General features: G+C 47.8%; 1 long non-coding RNA gene across 1 annotated transcript in view; it reads left to right on the top strand.

Annotated features, from left to right (window-relative positions):
• The window catches only part of LOC140421252 (uncharacterized), a 42,347-nt gene extending 23,045 nt beyond the window's left edge, over window positions 1-19,302 (top strand). Inside the window, exons 2-3 of the long non-coding RNA XR_011946704.1 lie at window positions 4,588-4,777; window positions 17,929-19,302. This is a non-coding gene — a long non-coding RNA (uncharacterized lncRNA). The remainder of the gene's footprint in view (window positions 1-4,587; window positions 4,778-17,928) is intronic.
• Window positions 19,303-23,017: the final 3,715 nt, after the last annotated feature.

Below are 23,017 nucleotides of genomic sequence, written 5' to 3'. Positions count from 1 at the left end.
CACAATGATAAAAAAACACACAAAATGTTTAAATTTTTAAAAATAAATTTAGAGTACCCTGTTCATTTTTTCCAATTAAGGGGCAAGTTAGCATGGCCAATCCACCTACCCTGCACATCTTTGGGTTGTGGGGGCGAAACCCACGCAATCACAGGGAGAATGTGCAAACTCCACACAGACAGTGACCCAGAGCTGGGATCGAACCTGGGACCTCGACACCATGAGGCAACAGTGCTAACCACTGCGCCACCTTCCTGCCCTACACGTTTGAAATATGTAGTTTTTCCTTTTTCAAATGTTTGCTTCTCCAGTTCCAATTATAACAATTTTTTTCGCAATCTGGAAATTTAAATTAGAAGTGAACAAATTAAAGTTTTTAAAATTTTTTGCTTGCTGTATGTGAATACTTCAATGCTTGCATGCTTGCTGACCTTTACACTCACCCTGAATACCAGGATATCGCCATGACTTAGCGCCAGATATGAACGGTCATCGGGAAAAGAAGTGGAAAGCACAACCCAGAGATCGCTAGATCTCCATGGCAAATTGCTTTTAGGTCAGTGATCAGCTTCATTGCTTTATCGCCTGACTGTAAAATCTGGGGCATTGTGTTCAGAAGAATGATATGGTAAATAAATTGTGGTATGTTATGAGAAGCTTCCTAATTTATTTATTATAAATTTACAGTACCCAATTTCTTTTTCCCAATTAAGGGGCAATTTAGCATGTCCAATTCATCTACCCTGCACATCTTTTTGGGCTGTGGGAGTGAGACCCATGCAGACACGGGGAGAATGTGCAAACTCCACACGGACAGTGACCCAGGGCCGGGATCGAACACGGGTCCTCAGCGCTGTGAGGCAGCAGTGCTAACCACTGCGCCACCTTGCTGCTCCTAGCTTCCTTTTTTATGTTGCATGTGGATGTGTTCATGTTTCTCAAAGGATCTCTCTCGTTTCCACCAGAATCTCTGCATCGGATATTAGGATGATGGGTGGAAGAACTGCTTATATAAATCTTCATTATGACCACAATATAATCAAAGCTAATACCCCATTAAAAATCCAGTTACACCTCATTCAACAAGGTGTAACTTCTTACGGGTTTTTACAATGAAAATAACAGAACAAGAGGAGTTCTCCTTAATTCAACTGACTTTCATGTTTTATTGAGTAGATTTTGAGGTTTCGTTGGTCCTGACAACTTGGCGTGTTGGAAGCATTCCTTCCTTCAGAACGTGGGTTCAATTCCATCAGCAGGATTTCAGTGCGCAATCGTCAGATTTCCATGATGGGGGACGGGTTTGTGGAGATGGGTGTTTTCCAATCGTATGCCAAACCGTTGGCACAAGTGGTGCAGAAATCCTGGCGAAATGGTGCATGCAAAAGGCAAAAGTGCTACTTTCCTGGGCTTCGCTTTAGGATACTGCGTGGTTATGTGAGACCTTATAACCAGGCAAGTCTTTTCTTCTTGTATTATGGTCCTCTTTTCCAGGAGTCAGAAAAATATTGAAATATCAGTGTGGGAATAAGCTGTTCAGCCCAACTATTCCATACTGGTGTTTACCTTCCACCAAACGGGCAGATCTTTGACCACGAAGTTCCAATGTTCTCGTTAGCCTCTTTTCCCTCAACAATCCATCAAACCTGTTCTTGAAATGAGCAACATTCCACAGCCTCGCAATGCTCTGTATACATATATATGTAAATGTAAGACTCCTCATCTCTATCCATATCTCTTACAATGAACCTCCTCCCCCTTGTACCAAGGAAACATTCTGTTTCAATCTATTGTGATCCACCCTATCATAGTGCTACACACATCATTCAAGTATGACTCATGTGTTTTGTGTATGGAATGATTTGCCTGAACTGTAAGCAGAACAATACTTTTCATTGCACCTCGGTACACGTGACAATAAATCTTAATCTAAATCTAACCCCACAATCACCTCTATTCAAATGAAAAGCTGCCCAATTTTTCATGTTTTTCTTTGTATTTGTTTTCTCTCACACCACGTAGCATGCCAGTGAATCTGTGCTATATCCTTTCAATTGTCTCAACATCCTTGATATAATGTGGAGCCAAAAATGTACCTAATGCTTCCAACTATCGCTTTGTGGCCTTTTGGCTAAGATCAAGTGTCAGATCAAGCCCAAGATGCAATGCCTTTTCTTGTCAGCTTGGATCTTGTATGTCTCTCTTGTAGAGACCATGAATTGGCTTCAATTTGAATTTGAATTGGATTTTTGCTGAGATGGATTAAGGGTTTGCCCTGTCCACTCTGCACATTGGCTTTGTAACTTTAAGAATGGGATAAAAAAAATTGTGCTCCCAACTGTCGTTTTAAACTTTATCCAGCATTTTCTGTTTTCATTTGAGGTTTCCAGCACCCGCAGTTTTTTGCTTTTATTATATTGCGGTCACAATGAGGTTTTATATAAGCAGTACTTCCACCCACCTTCCTAATATATGATGCAGAGATGCTTGTACAAATGAGAGAGATCTTTTGAGAAACAGAAAACGAAAAGAACGCAGAATTCACTACAGCCGCCCCCCCCCCCCCCCCCACTTCATGATAACAACACGACTGTGTAGTTTGTCCTTGGCCTGAACAAATCTAGCAATCTCTGTAAGTCTGTGTAACCTTCACAGCCCTCGCAAGTCTGTGTTAGCAAACAACATGTGGAAAGTGAGACAAGCGTCCTCTTTCTCATTCTCTCCAGCAATCATGGAAACCTGCTTCTCTCACACAACGGTGCCAACTTTTTCCACGGTCCAAGAACTTCCTTCTTGGAGACTGATGACTCCTTTTTTGTCTGCATCAAATATATTTGAGTGCATGACAAAACAAAGATTGCGTTTGTCTCCTTTCTTCTGAAAGCAGACTGTTTTATATATGCAACCAATGCGCCACAGGTCACTCCCTCATGAGTTGCAACAAATTGAAACTGCCAAGATGCTGATTCATACTGACTACTGGGCGTTACAATATTAACAATGTAAATGTTTTGTGACAGGTAAAAAAAAAATCTCTTTGATCCATTTGAGGGTCCTTCTGTCTCAGTATCAGTGAAAGAGGTGATTGTTCAGACTCTGAAAATTACCACATAAACCAAAAATGGAAAGGGTTACAATGCTGAATTCCCCTTCTCTTTTGACCGTCCAAATATGTCTCCTGAAGTTGCTGACCCTGGCTGAAGTGCAGTTCCTTAGACACCTATTTGACATTTAAAAACCCCCCACTGTAACTGTAAATGGTTTTGGCAGGCAAGTTTAAAAAAAAAAAAATTGTTCATGGGATGAGTGTGCTGCTGGTTGGGCCAGCATTTATTGCCCATCCCAGAGGGCATTTACGAGCCAACCACATTGCTGTGGATCTGGATCACATGTAGGCTAGACCAGGTAAGGACAGCAGATTTCCTTCCCTAAAGGAGATTAGTGAAGCAGATGGGTTTTTATGACAATCGACAATGGTTTCTGGTCATCTTTAGACTTTTAATTCCAGATTTCTAAAATCTGCCATGGTGGTAAGTTCCACAGGACGGTTATACAAGCCTATACAGATTTACGGCTAACTTCTTCAAACCCTGAAAATCTTGCACAATTCTTCAGTCATGCTGACAGCCAACCCGTGCCTTACCCAGACTGTTATTTCTCATGTGTTCACACGATAACGATTGTGCAAAATTAGCAACTAGGAAGATCTCAGAAAGTTCTTCAGAATCAAGATCATGGGCAGTACAGTTCCAGTTGACAAGCTTCAGAAAATCACTTTAACACTACTTTGATTTACACTGTTGACAGTATTGGACTTTGTGATGGGTGTCTAACCATCCCCACAGTTTAAAACAATTTGCAAAGGCGCATCCAAGATACTTTAGCATCCATTTTCTGATCTATATTGGCTCCCAGTTAAGCAGTTAAGTGATTTGCAAATGCCTATCTTTGTTTTCAAATCCCTCCATAGCCTTGTTCCCTGCCTATCTCTGTCATCTCCTCTAGCACAACAACCCTCTAAGATATCTGCAATTCTGGCTTTTTGAGCATCCTGATTTTAATTGCTCCAGCGTTGGCTGCTTTGCCTTCAGCTGCTGAAGTTTCAAACTCTAAAACTCTCTGACTTCACCTTTCTGTCCATCTCTCTCTCCTTTCTCCTTTAAAACACTCTTAAAACAGACTTCTTAGACCAAGCTTTTGCTGATCTGCCTTCATATCCCATTATGAGGCTTGACATCAAATTTTGATTGATGATGCTCCTGTGGAGTGCGCTGGTCTGATTTACTACATTAAAGAGCTATATAAATGCAAATTGTTGTAGTTTGATTTATTTTTCTTTACGACCTTTCGTGAGTGGTGATAACATCTGAGTCTGAAGAGAAGGAGGAATATTCAGTTGATTTTTCTTGGAAAGGGGCTTTGAGATCACACAGCTGAAGCTTCTGAGATTATGAAGGGGGTTGAAACAGGTGTATTGGCAAGCCGTCCACAAAAGCAAATGACTCAAATAGGAGTTAATACAAGTTAAACATTATAAAATCAGCAGCAAGAAAATGAGCTGGAATTTATTTATTTTTTTCAAAATAGGAAGACATCAGAAATGACCATGGAGGGGGATAAATGGATTCAACTTGAGGAAGAGGAATAGGATGAAAATGCAGGTCAGAGGTCAGGATTTGAGATCAATGGCCAAATGACCTTTCTAAGTTCCTAAAATTTCGTCAGCAGCCACAGTCCAAGGGAACTGAATTAGCAAAGTTCACAGGAGCACTGCTGGGTGAGTGAATGTATATTTGATGCCAATTTAACCCTAGTCCAGTGTCAGGCTCAGTCACTGCCTTGGCATCCCTGACTGATGACATAAATTAAGTAGAATGGACAGACCTCAAAATATGCTAACATTAATTACATAAAATACTTTGCAAGTGTTTGATGTTAAAATATATCTTGCTCCTCAATGTGTTTTCTGTGTTTTGCAATTTTCAAGCAATCTGCAATGACAACTTGTATATTAATCTGAACCCATTCGGAGCATCATCCGGTGCGGAACCTATCTCCCTCCCACTTTAAGTGACTGGATTGAAAATTGCGATATTCAATTGTTTGGAGTTTGATTATGTATGTCTGGTATCTGTTTTCTGTTATTTGTGCCGTCAGTAAAACCTGGCTGTGGTCACAGAGAAAGGGAAACTAAACTGAAGCAAGAAGTTGTAAGCAAAAGAGCAGTAATTTTAAATGCAATGTAAATGAAGCTCCAGTTCTGACATAGAAATTGGTGTCATCTCTGAATATCGCCAAGGCATAAAATACAGTGACTGGCAATGAAGATGCAAAAATCATGTGGATTTACTTCCTTTTCTGTTGTGTGACCATGATGTTGACCATTCAACTCATAGAGGTGATCATGCAGAACCATAACCTCAAGTTCATAGATCTCAGTGCTGCCATCAGCAATTTTCATACATTAAAATTTTTTTTAGAGAACCCAATTATTTTTTGCCAATTAAAGGACAATTTAGAGTGGCCAATTCACTTACCTGCACACCATTGGGTTGTGGGAGTGAATCCCACGCAAACACGGGCTAGAATATAGCAAACTTCACACGGACAGTAACCCGGGGCTGGGATCAAACCCAGGTCCTCAGCACCGTAGGCAGCAGTGCTAACCACTGCGCCACTGCTGCACCCTTTAATATTCATATGCTGAAAGACCTTTGCTGTACATGAGAAAATGGGCACACTGAACCTCCGTGAATTGCCTCCATGTACATTTGTTTGTTGTTTATGATGATTTAATTTAAAATAAGTTCTTTTAGTTTTACCGAGGGGCGGGGGAGAGATGTACCATTTAATTGTTCAATTGTTGCCATCTGATTATGTGTATCTGATATCTGTTCTCTGCTCTGTCTGCTGTAAGTCAAGTGTAGGTGTGGTTTCTACAATTATACTGGTAAAATAGGAGGTCAGGAGAAATATGGGCCCATTAAAACTGGTAACAGGGATACTATCAATGAAAATAATAAAGTGGTAGACCTGTTGAATCAATGTTATGCCCAGTAAAAGCATGCCATATTTATCAGTTTACAATTGGACTGAGTTTGTATGGAAGCTTCTGGAACTGTCTTTTATTTATTCAAAATGGACACTGGTTCCAGTGGCGGTCATGGAGTAAGTGGTCGCACATTTGGCAGCTCCCACTTGAGGCAACTTTTTTGGGTGTATGTTTTAGTGGAAAAAGGTGTAGGGGTGGTGGAGGAAAGTTGTACTCCACTTGTGGTGCCAGTGGTTGGATCCACGGATCAGAAGTGGGCCGAGAAGGAAGGAGCTGCTAGATCAAGAAACTCTTTGTGTGACACGGGGAAAGATGACAGAGGGTAAAGGGTCGCCCTACCAGCCTAATGGTCGACAGAGCAGCTGGTGGACATCTTGAATGAGAAGTTTAGCCAGCAGAGGAGGGAAGCTCACGAGAATCTGGCGAAGGTGGTAGACCAGCTAAAGCAGGGATTGACACGTGGAGCAGAGGTTGGAGACTCAGAGCTAGGCAATTCAGAAGGAGGAGGAGGCAGTGGGGGAGCACGAGGAGCAGCTTACCTCGTTGGCGGCTGAGATCGGGATGATGCAGGAGACCCAGAAGCGGCTGAAGGAGAAGGTGGAGGGTCAGGAGAACCGCTCCTGGAGACAAAATTTAAGAATTGTTGGGATGCCAGAGGGCATCGACGGAGTGGATGCAGGCTCATATGTAGCCAAAATGCTGGAGCAGCTGATGGGAGAGGGAGCCTTCGACCGGCCCATGGAGGTCAACTGGGCGCATAGAGCACTGATGAGAAAGCCGCAGGCAAATGAGTCGCTGAGGGCAATGGTGACGCTCCATCGGTTCCTAGATAAAGAGAAGATCTTGCAGTAGGCCAGGCAGATGAGGAAGTGTACCTGGGAGAGTAATGAGCTCTGGGTACACAAGGACCTGGGTGCAGAACTGGCCAAGAGGAGGTTCGGTTTCAACCGAATCAAGGCTGCCCTCTTCAAGAAGCGGGTGACGTAATAGGTGCTGTACACAGCCCGTCCACAAAAATAACACTTGGGACCCGCAGAGTTGGCTGGCTGCCGCGCGGCGCAGGCTTGCGGTGAGCTGGAATCGGCAGCTGGTGGGGCCCACAATGCCCACAAGGGTGCCGCGCGGTCGGGGGTGTAGGACTCCAGGTTACGGGAGGCCTCTTCTAGTGAATTAGCAAGCTGCCTAGTCTCTGCAAGATCGATCGTACTCCCTTCCAATAGTCGCTGGCGGACGTACGTAGACTTCATGCCCGTGACATAAGCGTCTCTAATTAATAGCTTGATGTGTTGGACTGCTGAAACTGCCTGGCAGTAACAGTTCCTACCGAGGATCTGTAGGGCCCGCAAGAAATCATCCAGAGTCTCCCCGGGGATTTGCCGTCTCGTGGCCAGGAGGTGCCTGGCGAATCACCAGTTTAACGTAATGTCCCTTCAGGTGCGTCATCGCTTCTGAGTAGGTGGGCACATCCCGGATGTGGGGGAAAATTTCAGGGCTCACCCGTGAGTAGAGCACTTGGAGATTCTATGGGTCCGAGGGTTCTTCAGTGTCTGCTCTGAGGTAGCCTTCGAAGCAGGCTAGCCGGAGTTCGAAGGTAGACATGGCGTTGGCTGTGTGAGTGCTCAGCTGCAGGCAATCTGGCTTGATTAGGAGATCCATCTTTTAAAATCTTGTGCAATAAATTGATGTACCGTCAATTACCACGAGACGAGAATGGTGAGACAATCAAGGCTTTATTGCACAAGATGTTGTGCCTCCTGCAGCTGGAACCAGAATGGGAGCAGTGCAGGAGAGCATGCATTTTTATACACCGCCTACTAGGCGGAGCCAGCAGACAGGGATTTACCGTCGTACCTGTATTATACGGGCAGTGCCGTAATACATACAATATATCACTCGTGGTGTTTACCACAGGCCGTGAGCATTATTTTGGGACACCAGAGGAGGCAACGGAGTTTTTGAGAGACAATGAACTGGCAGGAGGGGGAGGACATTGAACTTTGGCGGAAATGTGAAGAGATGTTGATTCTCTCTGCTCCTTTTTGTTCTATTGTTTTTGGGGGTGATGGGCAGGGGAGAACCTCTCCTCTTTGAGGTGTTTTTGTGGGGTTCTGTGGTGGAATGTTGTAGGTTACGGTACTTACAGGTGCGGGATTATGTGAGGAAGAAAGGGCCGTCCTTTCCCGACCTGCCGCGTCTGGGGCTACAGGTCAAGGTGGTGTCGAAAGCAGGAGTAAGGTATAGGAGATTTACAAGGAGTTAATGGACTGGAAGGAAGTCCCGATAGGCGAAGTTAAACGGAGGTGGGAGGAGGAGTTGGAGGGAAACGAAGGCTGGGTTGTGGGAGGAGGCTTTGAGGAGGGTGAACGCATCTTCCTCGTGTGCTAGGCTTCACCTTATTCAATTCAAAGTAGTCCAAAGGGCATATATAAGGGTGGCTAGAACGGGCAGGTTCTTTGAGGGGGTGGAGGACAGGTGTGGACCAAATGCGGGGACGCCTGCGAATCATGTTCACATGTTTTGGGCATGTCCAAAGCTGAAGGTGTTCTAGCAGGGGTTTGTGGACATTATGTCTGAGGTGTTGAAGGTGAAGGTGGCCCTGAGTCCATAAGTGACAATATTCGGGGTGTCGAAAGACCCAGGAGTCCAGGGGACTAGCGAGGCCAACGTCTTGGCCTTTGCCTCCCTGGTAGCTTGGAGACAGATTTTGTTGGGGTGGATGGACTCGGAGCCGCTAAAGATGGGTGAGCAATCTGGCGGAGTTCCTTAGGCTTGAAAACATTAAGTTCACCGTGAGAGGGTCAGTGGATAGTGTGTGTGTGGGGGGGGGGGTGGTTATAAAGGGGTTAAATTGGCGAAGGCAGGATGGGTGGAGAGGAACGGCAGGAAGGGTGGGGCGATTGGGTGTTACTTATTTGATATGAGGTTTCCTTTTTGTCCTTACTTTGGTTTTGGTTGTGTTGCACAGTAGCACAGTGGTTAGCACTGTTGCTTCACAGTGCCAGGGTCCCAGGTTTCTTTCCTGACATGGGTCACTGTCTCTGTAGAGTCTGCATGTTCTCCCTGTGTCTGTGTGGGTTTCCTCCGGGTCCTCCGGTTTTCCCACAAGTCCCGATACACGTGCTGTTAGATAATTTGGACATTCTGAATTCTCCCTCCGTGCACCTGAACATGCACCTGAGTATAGCGACTAAGGGCTTTTCACAGTAACTTCATTGCAGTGTTAATGTAAGCCTACTTGTGACAATAAAGATTATTATTATTACATACAAATGCCTGAATAAAAATATTTTTTAAAAACAAAAGTGGCACTGATGAAGTTTTACTTCATGTATAGGATGTTAAAATGTTAAAAGCTGAATAAAAATATTTTCTAAAATAAAATATAGTGACAAATCCCCCCGTTTCCTCCCCAGAGTGTGAAAGGAAATAGGTGAGAGCATTGTAAAAATAGGTGAGAGTCCCCTAATAATGATTCTTTAGAGTGGAGAATTAGACAGGTAATTCTGAAAGGTGGGCTCGAGGACCAGGGATTATACCCCAGTTGACTAGTGTCTGTTCCTAGGGTATTACTCACATCTATGAATAAGGATAGGGTGACTGAGCGTCTTAACATTTTTCAGCTGATCAGAGAGTGCAAGCATGGATTTATAAAGCATAGCTCATGCTTGACACATCTGATTAATTTTTTGGTGGACAGGGGAATCTCTGTGGGTGCCATTTATATGGATTACCGAAGGCATTTGAAAAGTCGCTCATAAGAGATGGTCAGCAAAAATTGAAGCTTGGGGAACTGAAGGCCAACTATTGACTTGGTTAGGAAACTGGCTGAGCAACGGGAGACAGAGAGTTGGGATAATGGGCAAGATGCAACCAATGGTGCTCCACAAGGATTCGTGCATGGGCTCTCAACAATTCACCATATTTATTAACAACTTAGATGGTGGAATAGAAAACCAAATATCAAAACTTTCTGATGACTCAAAGGTATGAGACACTAAGCTGTGTATAATCAAAGAATCCCTACAGTGCAGAAGGAGGCCATTTGTCCCAGCGAGTCTGCACTGGCCCTTGTAAAGAACACACTACTTAGGCCCACGCCATCACTCTATTCCCATAACCCAGTAACCCCACCAAACTTTTTGGACACCCAAGAGGCAATTTAGCATGGCCAATCCACCTAACCTGCACATCTTTGGACTGTGGGAGGAAACCGGGGAACCCGGAAGAAATCTACGCAGACACGGGAAGAATGTGCAAACTCTACACAGACAGTCATCCGTCTGGAATTGAACCCGGATCCCTGGAGCTGTGATGCAGAAGTGCGAACCATTGTGCCGCTATTGCATCGTAGTACCGTACATGGTAGCATAAAATTGCAAATAGATATTAATGGTTTAAATGAATGGACAAAACTGTCAAAAATGGACCTCAATTTAGGGGCCATTCACTTTGATGTTAAAAGTGATATAACAGGGGTTTTTCTGAATGGTGCATGTCTCGAAATAGCAGAGATCCAAACAGATTTGGGATTCATGCACGTCAAACGTTAAAATGGCATTAACTGGAGTTAAAAAGTAACCAGAACAGTGAGTGGAACTCATGGGCGGCATTCTCCGTTTGCCAACGCCAAAATCGCAAAACGTTTCCGACGGCGAATTCGCAGTAGGCGCCGGTTTCACGCCAAATTGTAATGCTCTGGAATCCGAAAATGGTGCAACTGCATCGCTCACCGCGCGGGGTAAAAGTACAGTAGGCATATCATAAGTGGGCCTGACACCCTATGCTCTGGGACCTGCACGATTCACCGCCTCCAATGGGCCGATTTCCCGATGGCATGGTTCACTTGTACTCTCACAAATCGTGAACCTGGCTTCTGAGCGAGAGAGCGGCGGAAGCAAATGGCATGGAGTGACTGGCCGTGTTGACTGTGGTGGTGGAGGGGAGATGGGGGGGGAGGGAGGGATGGCAGGCTGAGCAGCCGGGATGCCTCCCATGGGACTGGGACAGTGCCCAGGCACCGACTGCCATCTTGCTGAACACCCACTGACCACCCACCCCGGCCCCTGGTTCTTCACGCTGGCAATGGCCGTATCGCTGCGCCCACCCCCGCACCCCTCCCCCCGCCACAACAGGCTCTCCCCCCCAGCATTCAACAACCGGCAACCGGCAACCACCCACCGGGGGACCACACAGGACCACACCCAAGGCAGTACCCAATGAGGGTAATGCCAGCCAACAGTACCCCTGGCAGCAGGGCTGGGTGCCAGGACCAGGGGCACCAGCGGATAACAGGCCAGGGGTGAGAGGGATGTGGGGGGTAAGGGGGATGGGGATGAGGGTGAAGGGTGTGGGCATCCAAAATGGCCACATGCACAGATCGATGGGAAATTGGTCAACACAGAGACGGAGACAGGCTGCAGCTTGCAAATATACAAGGAATTCAGCCCGAACCTTGCAGAAACTGACACAGGTAAATGGCCGTTGAAAGGCCAACCCGGGACAATGGGCTCCAGGTAGAAACTAACAATATGTGGCAGACTTGGTGGCGTTGCTTTCCTTATTGGGGAAGGCTTACGTGCCTCGGACACTAACGGTCATGGCCGACTGGGGCCCGCCCCGCCATCGAGGTGTCCACCACCAATTGGTTGAGATCGATCAGGGTGATCGAGCCCTGATCGATCTATTGAACATCTACCTGGGATCGCCCAGAAGTGCGCAAAACCTGTAAGGGATAAAAGGTGCTGCGCAGCCCACCACTCGCTCACTCGACCACCAACAACAATGGTGATACCTGCACCAACCAGGGAGGGGACCATCCACAGAGGGACCAGAGACGGTGACACCGATGACCAGCAACAGACATCCAGTACTGCCAGATGACGGATTCCAGATGAGGTCATATCTGCTCTGCACATGCCAGTCACCTGCAAGTTAAATTGGTCTTTCTTGTGTGTTAGTTTAGAGTCCAACCTGCACGTGTGTGTGATTGACTAATATTAACTCTGTGCGTATTGAACTAATATTATTCCATACAACATGTGTGGCCATTTGTCTATCGTATACGGGTTGGAGACACACTGTGGTTCAGAAAGTACAACAAATCTGGCGACCCTGGTGCTATTCTGCTGGGAGTTACAATTGTTGCTTCGAAAGATCCCACAGGATAGTCTTGGAGATTCCGCATGAGCACAACTTAGGTAGGCAACTGACCCACATAACGGCAAGGATTCCAAGTTCAATGAAGGGAATGTAAAGATCTCTGTTCTTGAGGATTATTCACAGATCAAACATAAACCACAGGTGTGAACCCCGTATTGGACAAATCACCAGATTTCGGAAGTGTGTACGAACTGCATGCGAACCGAACAAGGGAGGATAGGTCAACTCGACAGATTTGCACGCTGCCTCTGAGGGATTAGGGACGGAACATAGCCACAGTCCGTACCCGCTGTCCAATCGACCCTCTAACCCCTTGTTCCCGAAAGTCAATATGGCAGCTCGGACAACAGGTAAAGATGTAGAGGTGCGGAAGGCAGGAGCAGAGAGGTGTCCCATGTGGGAGGGGGTAGTTTGGGGATATATCAAAGGGAGAGGTTGGCACATGTGGTCAGACCTTATCAGGCACTGAGACAGGCCCCGGGGCAGAAGGGCACACTTGGTGGGAAGATGTGAGCGAAGCGCATGGGAAACATCCGCCAAACTATAGATAGCCAGTGGCTGCACCTAGGGACTCATTGGGGTGAAGAGCCATCCCTGCACCTCCCACTCGGCAAACTGCATGGCCGACGGCTTAGCCAGAGCCAGTGCCTGTTACGGACATCTGAGCCGATGAATGCGGTTGATGTCTCCCAGACTAACGTAGCCGACCTAGCTCAGTCCCAACGCACAGACGATTCCCTAGGACAGATTCTAATTGGTGATTCCCAGCCCCTTATGATATATGGGAGCAGGGGTGACCATACATGATGGATTTGTTTCAAGGACGGGAATGTTGTGGTCCCTATCCAGGACCGAAACCAGCTCATATACCAATCCCATGACGGACACAGACAACAGGGCATGGAAACTACTACAGATCATCATTATGTTGGTATCCGGAACTAAAGGAGGATGTCACTCATTACATTGAGGACTGCCTCAATTGCACTCAAAATATTCCCGATGGTGATGCCAGGAAGGGACATATTGGCACACCTGGCCTGTGGAGGGTCCCGGGACGAATCCCCATGTGGTTTACATCAGCCCACTCCCACCATACAGAAATGGATTTAAGGATGCAGTGGTTATCATTGACACCTTCACGAAGCAGTTCCCAACCGCAACTCAACCGCCCCACAACCACTCACACTCCCCAGTCCCCCTGTTGGACATGGGGCCACGCCAGACGGTTGGTCAGAGTAGCCGAATGATTCGAGGACCAGGACACGGTACCCTGAACCCAATGAACACCAGCAACTAGCAGACACGGGTCAGGCGATCAGGGGAGGTAGATGATTCTATGGATGAACCTTCCATGGGGTATTACAAGAACAACTACGAAGCACAGTGTTCTGAGGTGTCCAAATGATGTCAATCGGACGCCTCCCAATAAGCATGGTACATGATTTCTGATGGAACCTGCCCCATCATCTGTGCTCCACTCACGCTCGTCTTCTTTCTTTGTGTATTGTTTCACCCTTGTCTCCCCATCCCTTCTTCTCCTCCCGGCATGTTATTTGCAATTCGAACTGTCCCTCGCCTCTCACTGATCAGACTCTGAGAGCACCTTCATCATCAGCGCTCACACTGGGCCATCTTTCTGCCCACGGATAACAGATCACCAACCCATGCTACATTGTGTGCCTGCCACACAACTCCACGATTGTCCCCCACTACTCAGAGCAATTGTTATATTCACTACCGCAAGTGCATACGGTTCCAGTTTAGGCAGGTACCATGGTCGGTGCACGCTTGGAGGGTCGAAGGGCCTGTTCCTGAGCTGTAATGTTCCTTGTTCTTTCTACGTGCACCCTTCCTTCTATTGTATTTCACTGGGGTCAACCCACGGTTATATTCACTCCCTGACCATCTTCTCCCCCACCAATCAGATTTAGATCTTCACTGTCGTGTGCGTGAGGTTCATTCCACCTTCCACAGACTAGGGGGTTGTCCCTCACTAACCACATACCCTCGTCCTGTCATCTGTCCTTGGAAACCCAACATATTGCCATTGCGTTCTTGCCGGTTCAAACCCACTGGTCTGTTCACAGCTAGGAAGTAACCCCTTCCTAGGAATACACACTCGGCCCGTTCTTCAACACACTTTGGTAGTGGAGTAACGGAATTTCCCCCACCCACCCTACTAACCCCTCCTTCCCTCCGACCCCCACTATCTGGAATGACTCCTTACAGTACCAAACACTTGGGCAGGTCTCAGACCAGGATCGTTGCCCCACACCCCACCATTTGGTTGTGGGACGATAAATGTATTCAGTAACTCAGGTCACAACTCATCCTCATCTTGACTCTTCTACAGAGGTCCGTTTGGACCGACCCCACAGGCTATTTACGCTTAGCAACCTGATGGTGATTGCTGCTGTGAAGGAATCGGACTGCCCTACAATTCGGTCCACCCCCTCCTCCTCAGGTTAGACCTCTGTGCTCCTGGGATGGAACTGTATACAGCTGGCCGCCCTCAACCAGTATATGGTTGCATTAAGAAGGGGGTGGTCCTTGATATGGGCCCATAGGGAGAAGGTGGACAGGGCAGAGATGGACCAACCGGTTAAGGAGATACTACAGATCGATAGGAGATATGTGGAGACCTCAGAGGCAGGGTTTTTAAGGGAACGGCGGAGGCTACAGGCGAAGTTCAGCTTGTTAACCACAGGGAGGGCGGTGGAGCAGCTGAGAAAGGCCAGCAGAATGCTTGCACTGCAGCTTAGAAAGAAGGAGACAGACAGGGAGAAAGGGAAAGTAAATGACGGAGATGGGAACCTGGCTGGAGCTTCAGCAGGGGTGAATAAGGTGTTTAGGAATTTCGACAGTAGGCTGTATAGGTCGGAACCCCCTACGGGGCCGGAGAGTTGAGGCATTTCTTGGGACGACTGAATTTTCCAAAGGTGGATGGGGAGCTGGTAGAAGGGCTGGGGGCCCCGATCGGGTTGGAAGAGATAGTGGAGGGTCTGAAGGCCATGCAGGCGGGTAAAGCCCCGGGGGCCGGACGGGTACCCAGTGGAGTTTTATAAAAAGTTCTCTGGGATATTGGGGCCGGTGTTGATGAGGATGTTCAATGAGGCAAGGGAAAGAGGGGTGTTGCCCCCGATGATGTCACAGGCCACGATTTCGCTGATTCTGAAGTGGGACAAAAACCCCAAGCTATGTGTGTCCTACAGGCCGATATCCCTGGTGAATGTGGACACACAACTGCTGGCCAGAATTTTGTCCTCCAGGATTGAGGATTGTGTTCCGGACGTTATTGGGGAGGACCAGGCGAAGGGTAGGCAGTTGGTGGCCAATGTAAGAAGGTTGCTAAATGTGTCATGATGCCCCCGGAATGTAGGGAGGTGGAGGTAGTGGCCGCAATGGATGCAGAAAAGGCTTTTGATCGGGTAGAATGGGATTATCTGTGGGAGGTACTGGGACGGTTCGGATTTGGGCGGGGATTTATTGACTGGGTCAGGTTGCTGTATCAGGCTCCTGTGGCAAGTGTACGGATGAATAGGACATCATCGGACTATTTTAGACTGCACAGGGGGATGAGACAGGGATGCCCCCTTTCCCCACTGTTGTTCGCGCTAGCTATAGAGCCGTTGGCAATTGCTCTGAGAGCCTCAAGGGGCTGGAAGGGCTGGTCCGGGGGTGGCGGTGGGGGTGGAGTACAGAGTCTCGCTCTATGCAGACGACCTGTTTCTTTATGTAGAGGGGATGGAAGAAATCATGAGGATTCTAGGGGAATTTGGCCTGTTTCCAGGGTATAAGCTAAATATGGGGAAAAGTGAGATGTTTGCGGTCCAGGCAAGTGGACAGGAGAGACGATTGGGGGAGCTGCCGTTTAGATTAGTAGGGGGAAGCTTTAGGTACCTCGGCATTCAAGTGGCGCGGGAATGGGACCGGCTGCATAAATTAAATCTGGCCCGGCTAGTAGACCAAATGAAGGATGATTTTCGGAGATGGGACGCGCTCCCGTTGTCATTAGCTGGGAGGGTGCAGACGGTGAAGATGACGGTCCTCCCGAGATTCCTGTTCGTGTTTCAATGTCTCCCCATCTTTGTTCCGCGGTCCTTTTTTAAACGGGTCAATAAAGTGATCTCTGGCTTTGTTTGGGTGGGCAAGACCCCACGGGTAAGGAAGGTGATGCTTGAGCGGAGTTGAGGAGAGGGCGGGCTGGCGCTGCCAAATTTTAATAACTATTACTGGGCAGCGAATATAGCCATGATCAGGAAGTGGGTGGTGGGGGAGGGGTTGGCATGGGAGCGTCTGGAGGCAGCTTCATGCAAGGGCACCAGTTTGGGGGCATTGGTAACTGCGCCTCTGCCGTACCCGCTGGCATGGTACTTCACCAGCCCCGTGGTGGCGGCGGCCCTGAGAGCCTGGGGGCAATGGAGGAGACATGTGAGCATCGGTCTGGTCCCCAATCTGTAATAATTACCGGTTTGCCCCGGGAAGTATGGATAGGCGGTTCCGGATATGGTGGAGAGCAGGGATTGAGAGGATGGGGGATATAGTTTACAGAGGGGAGCTTTCCGAGTATGAGGGCGCTGGAGGAGAAGTTTGGATTGGCGAGGGGAAACAAATTCAGGTATCTGCAGGTGCGGGACTTCCTACGTAAACAGGTGTCAACTTCCCGCTCCTACAGCTAAGGGGGATTTAGGTCAGGCTAGTTCCCAGAGGATGGGTAGGAGAAGGGAGCATCTCAGACATTTACAAGGAACTTATGGGGTCAGAGGAGACGCAGACCGAGGAGCTGAAGAGTAAATGGGAGGAGGAGCTGGGAGGAGAGATAGAGGATGGTCTTTGGGCAGATGCGTTGAGTAGAGTCAACGCGTCCGCAACATGTGCCAGGCTCAGCCTGATACAATTTAAGATCGTTCACCCGGCTCACATGACAGTGGCCCGGATGAGCAGATTCTTTGGGGTGGAAGACAGGTGTGAAAAATGTGTGGGAGGACCAGCGAACCATGTCCACATGTTCTGGGCATGTCCGAAGCCTAGGGGATTTTGGCAGGGGTTTGCAGATGTCATGCCCAAGGTGTTAAAAACAAGGGTGGTGCTGAGTCCAGAGGTGGCGATTTTCGGGATGTCGAAAGACTAGGGAATCCAGGAGGAGAAAAAGGCAGATGTTCTGGTTCTGGCCTTTGCTTCCCTGGTAGCCCGGAGACAGATACTATTAGCTTGGAGGGACTCAAAGCCCCCACAGTTGGAGACCTGGCAATCGGACATGGCTAGCTTTCTCTGTTTGGAGAAAATCAAGTTTGTCTTGAGAGGGTCACTGTTAGGGTTCGTTCGTTGACTTCTTCGCAGAAAATTAATCGTCAGCAGAGGGGGCGGGGGGGGGTGGGGTTCTTTTAGTTTAGAGTAGGGGGTTAATAAAGGTGGGACCTGTAAGGGAGGAAGACGGCTTTTGCGCTCTGTTTATAGATTCATGTACATTGTTTATTGTGTTGTTGTTATAATACCAAAAAATACCTCAATAAAATGTTTACTAAACAAAAAAAAAGAAGGTGGTGTTCAAAGACAGGTTCTGACCACTCCAAGCCTCAACCAAAAGGGTGTTGGGTTTGAACATGTTTAGATGAAATGCAGAGAGGGGGGTGGTCACGGATGGTGACAGTATGATAGAATGAACACAGACATTAGGGTTGCGGTAATAACAGAAACTATGTTTGGTCCCCCAGGGCGCCGAGAGACAGCAACCCCAGGATGTCACCCGACAGATGCAGAAGGCGCAGCCAGAACTTGGTGGGATGATTCCTAGGATTGGGGCTCTAACCTTCAGAGACACCCCATTGTTCGACTCCTCTCACACCCGGCTGTCATGCTGATCCTGTTTACCTCGATCTACCTCATCATTCTCACGGTCCGATTCCGTACGACAGCAGAGATCACGGTGCGCCAGGACATGGGACTCATGTTTACTGCACGGACTCCTTTAATTCAGCCAAACCAACCATCTCCAGGGACTCATAGTTGTTTTGCACTGAGTATCCAGGTTGGCTTGTATATGTCCTTTGTAGAACTGTAAATTCTTTTCAATTTTTTTTAATAGAGTACCCAATTAATTTTTCCAATTAAGGGGCAATCCACCTACCTTGCACATCTTTTGTCTTGTGGGGGCGAAACCCACGCAAACACGGGGAGAATGTGCAAACTCCACACGGTCAGTGACCCAGAGCCGGGATCGAACCTGGGACCTCGGCGCCGTGAGACTGCATTGCTAACCACTGCACCACCGTGCTGTCTGAACCGTAAATTCTTAAGGCCAGCCTGTTTACATTGATCTGCACTACCGTCGGTATGTTCTGCAGTTTGTACCGGGCAGTGTTTCTCCACTTTTGTACTAGGTTTACGATATTTTCCCACCTCTGCATTAGACTGCTCATTGTATCTTACAGTGTGGACACCTCCATTTCTCTGACCTTATTAGGTCCGTTATGTAATGTATATTTGACTCTGTTATTTGTGTACTCTGTATTAGGGGGTTGTGCATGTCGAGTTAGGGTCTTACCTGATGGACAGGTGACTGGGGATTCAGGCAGGTATTGGTCCGAGTGTGTGATCCACCACGCTTTGCCTCAAGGATCAGGAGAGGGGATCTGTAGACTTCTGAAATGGCCGCCCGCACAGATCGATGGGACAGTGGGCACCACATGGATACAGACAGGCTGCAGCTTGCAAATATACAAAGGCTGCAGCCCAGATGGTGCATCGGGGCATAGCGGATAAACGCAGGAGGGGGCCATTCGGCCCCTCGAGCGTGCTCCGCTATTCGCCCTCTCAACCACCGATGGCAACAGCGGTGATACCTGCACCAGCCAAGTAGAGGACCATCCTTGCCATCCACAGAGGACCCAGAACCGGGGACATGGGCGACCAGCAACGGACATCGAGCACTGCCAGGCGACAGATTCCAGATAAGGCCATATGTGCTCTGTACTTGTCAGTCACCTGGACGTGAAGTTAGGGTCATTCTTGTGTCTTAGTTTAGAGTGCAACTTGTAAGTGTGTGTTCACTTTGTGTGCGTGTAATAAACTATTTTCATATTTAACAACTTGTGTGGTAATCTGTCCACCGTATACGGGTTAAATACACACACTGTGGTTTAGAAGGTACAACAGGAGTGAGGGGGGGCTGAAGGGTGAGTGGAGTGTGGGTTGAGGGGTGTGTGGGGAGCAGTGTCCACACGTGTCATGGGGATGTGCAACTACGCAGGGTCTCATTTGCTCGCCTGCCTCCGACTTCCAGCTCGGTGACCTTCCTTCCACATCCAGTGTCCTCTGCTCGGACACGGCGAGGGGCCGCAGGTCTGGTTATCCCTCTCCAGTCATCTCCCACTCCGGCTGGTTGTGTGCGGCCTTCTCCTGGGGGGGAGCGTTAAGACGGACCGACGCATGCAGCCCAGTGGTTGGGTAGGTGATGGCCTCAGTGTCCAGGTCATCTGGCCATTGCGGCTGGCATGGATGCTGACATGTCGGGCAGGGTGGGGGTTTGGCCATCCCTGGGGGGGGGGGTAGGGTCACGGGTGTGTGGGTCAGGTGTGTGGCAACTCACCATGGTCGCCCTGGCGGGGTTGTGGAGTCTCTTCTGGCACTGCATGCCAGTCTGGATGATGTTGCCTATGGCACTGACCGCCTCTGCCACCTGCGCCCAGGCTCAGCGCCTGGTGGCCTTACTCCCGGGCCCTCGAGCGTGCTCCGTTATTCGCCCTCTCGACCACCGATGGCAACAGCGGTGATGCCTGCACCAGCCAAGTAGAGGACCATCCTTGCCATCCACAGAGGCACCATAGCTGGGGACATGGACGACCATCAACAGACATCCAGCACTGCCAGGCGACGGATTCCAGATAAGGCCATATGTGCTCTGTACTTGTCAGTCACCTGGACGTGAAGTTAGGGTCATTCTTGTGTCTTAGTTTAGAGTGCAACTTGTAAGTGTGTGTTCACTTTGTGTGCGTGTCATAAACTATTTTCATATTTAACAACTTGTGTGGTAATCTGTCCACCGTATACGGGTTAAATACACACACTGTGGTTTAGAAGGTACAACAGGAGTGAGGGGGGGTGAAGGGTGAGTGGAGTGTGGGTTGAGGGGTGTGTGGGAGCAGTGTCCACACGTGTCATGGGGATGTGCAACTACGCAGGGTCTCATTTGCTTCTCTCCTCCATGGCGTCCATGACGGTCTCCAGCTCAGCGTCCCTGAACCGTGGTGCTGCTCTCGTTCCAACCATCTTGTTGGCTGGGACAGTGTGGGGGAATGGAGCGCTTAAGTGCGGTTGTGGCGTGTGAGCCTCATGTGCGCCAATCACGGCTCTGGCGAATCCGGCACGTTTTGCATGGAACTGAATGCGTTCCACGTGACAATGGTGCTAGCCCATTTTAGAGTCGCTGAATCGGTGCAGCTGTTGCGCCGTTTTTCCTGTCGTAAACACCACTGTTCCCATGTCGACATCAGCACTTAGTCTCAGAAACGGGGAATCCAGTCCCTGGTGTTTATACCTCGGAAATGAAAATACAAGGTGTGTACACATACCTGGGTATTTCTTCACATTATTAGGCCAATGCCATGTCTCCTTGACAGTCTTTGTTGAAACATTTGTAAGCATTTCAGCCTTGCCTTTTTCTCTGCTGTGTATAGCCCGTGTTCTTTTATTAAGTCAAAAGATGTAGGCATCGATCGCGAGGCCAACATTTGTTGCCCATCGCTAATTATCCTTGAGAAGGTGGTGGTGAGCTGCTTTCTTGAACTGCTGCAGTCCATCTGTTGTACCTACATCCACAGTGCTGAGAGGGGGGGAGTTCTACGATGTTGGCCCTATGACAGTGAAGGAATGGTGATATATAAGTCAGGATGGTGTGTGGCTTGTAGGGGAACTTGCAGATGGTGGTGTTCCCATGCATCTGCTGCCCTCGTCCTTCTAGGTGGTAGCAATCACAGGTTTGGAAGGTGCTGTAGAAAGAACCTTGGCGAGTTGTTTCAGTGCATTTTGCAAATGGTACACACTGCTGTCACTATGCATGGGTGGTGGATGGGGTGCCAATCTAGCGGGCTGCTATGTTTTGGACAGTGTTGAGCTTCTTGAGTGCTGTTGGAGCTTCATTTATCGAGCCAAGTGGAGAGTATTCCATTACACTCCTGACTTGCCATGAAGATGGTGGACAGGCTTTGGGGAGGTGAGTTTTTCATCGCAAAGTCCAGCATCTGATCTGCTCTTGTAACCAACATATTGTTACAACCCGACCCCAGGTGAGGTCCACTAATTTGTTACCCTCCATCCCTGCTGTGGGAGCTATCTCAGCATGAACGCCAATTTGTTATGATTCAGAACGGATACCCCCTAATTGTAACATCCCCAGGTGAACTTGTTCTCTTTCTTTATTCAAACCCCTTGGGTTGAATATCAGATAATATAACCCATGAGTCAAACCTGATCAGCATCCCTTCATTTACCTATGGCGCTGTCTGAAAACTAAGGCTTCAGTTGCATTGCCTGTCAAAAGCATGGCATTTGTATCCTTCCAATATTGCACACAGCAGATAAAAAGTAACAGCTGTTTGTTATTTAACTTTGATATCTGTATTTACCGTCAATCACTGTGACCCAACAAAGGCACTACAAATAGCTCTCAATCAAAATCACAGAATGAAAACAAAATATGCAAATAGTTCATATTGTGACAGGCAAAAAGTTGTTAGGAAGCATAAAACTCAAAAGCTAAATTATGTCTGTCATTTTTGAAGAAATTACATAGAAATTAACTGTCATTGGTCCACATTTCTGTGGCTGGTATGATTAAACTCACCAGTAAAGAATCTGATTGAACACAGTTACTTGTTTACTTAATTGTCAGTAGTCTTGTCGTGTAACTTTTAAAAAATCAGTACTGTACTTGAAGTGCTTTCAAATATCTTGCCGAGCTACAGGGGCTGGTTTAGCACAGTGGGCTAAATAGCTGGCTTGTAATGCAGAACAAGGCCAGCAGCGCGGGTTCAATTCCCGTACCGGCCTCCCTGAACAGGCGCCGGAATGTGGCGACTAGGGGCTTTTCACAGTAACTTCATTGAAGCCTACGTGTGACGAGCAGTGATTATTATTATAAGCTCTGTTTATTCCTATACGTGGGGAAATCTCGGAACAGAATCCCTTTCTAAATGGCTGAATGTCTGAAGTTCTAGTTGTTTGAAATCAGCAGCTGATGATGAACAGTGGACAAACACTGTGGCCCCAACGGTCAATCAGAGATTCTCAGTTAGATGGTTTCATTGTCAAATTCTTTTTCCATGCAACCGGAGGACTGCCTGGCCCATGTATTTTGTTTTTCATCATTGAGCAATCGAATTGAAGGACAAAATGTGAGGTCAATCAGGACATCAAGCGATTGTAATCTTTTTCTTGCTTTTTTTTTGCTGACCAGGAAAATATCAGAGTAGTATTTGGAGCATAAACTCGGGGTGAGCTTAGGCTCTAAACAAAGATGTAGGGCTGTTGAGAGGAAAAATGAGAACCTGGCAGGAATAGGTAAGCTGACTTCTTGAATGTGATTTTAACAATGGAGGAAAGGTACAAACCTCACTCAAGGCTGAAGGATAATCATAATGAAACCACATGTCAGCAGATAAAAAAAGTCATCAAAGAAACAAAGAGGCATTTGTTAATTAGACTTGTGAAGAACCTGTGAAAAATTGGAACTTTGAAGATTAGGGAGAGGAAATGGATTTTAAGTGACAAGGTGTTAAATGGAGCAAAGGTGCAGAGGATCCTTGG

The sequence above is a fragment of the Scyliorhinus torazame genome, chromosome 1, assembly GCF_047496885.1.
Source record: "Scyliorhinus torazame isolate Kashiwa2021f chromosome 1, sScyTor2.1, whole genome shotgun sequence".
In the NCBI taxonomy this organism is placed as follows: domain Eukaryota; kingdom Metazoa; phylum Chordata; class Chondrichthyes; order Carcharhiniformes; family Scyliorhinidae; genus Scyliorhinus; species Scyliorhinus torazame.
Note: the sequence above shows the minus strand (reverse complement) of the source record. Positions and strands in the feature narration are given on the sequence as shown.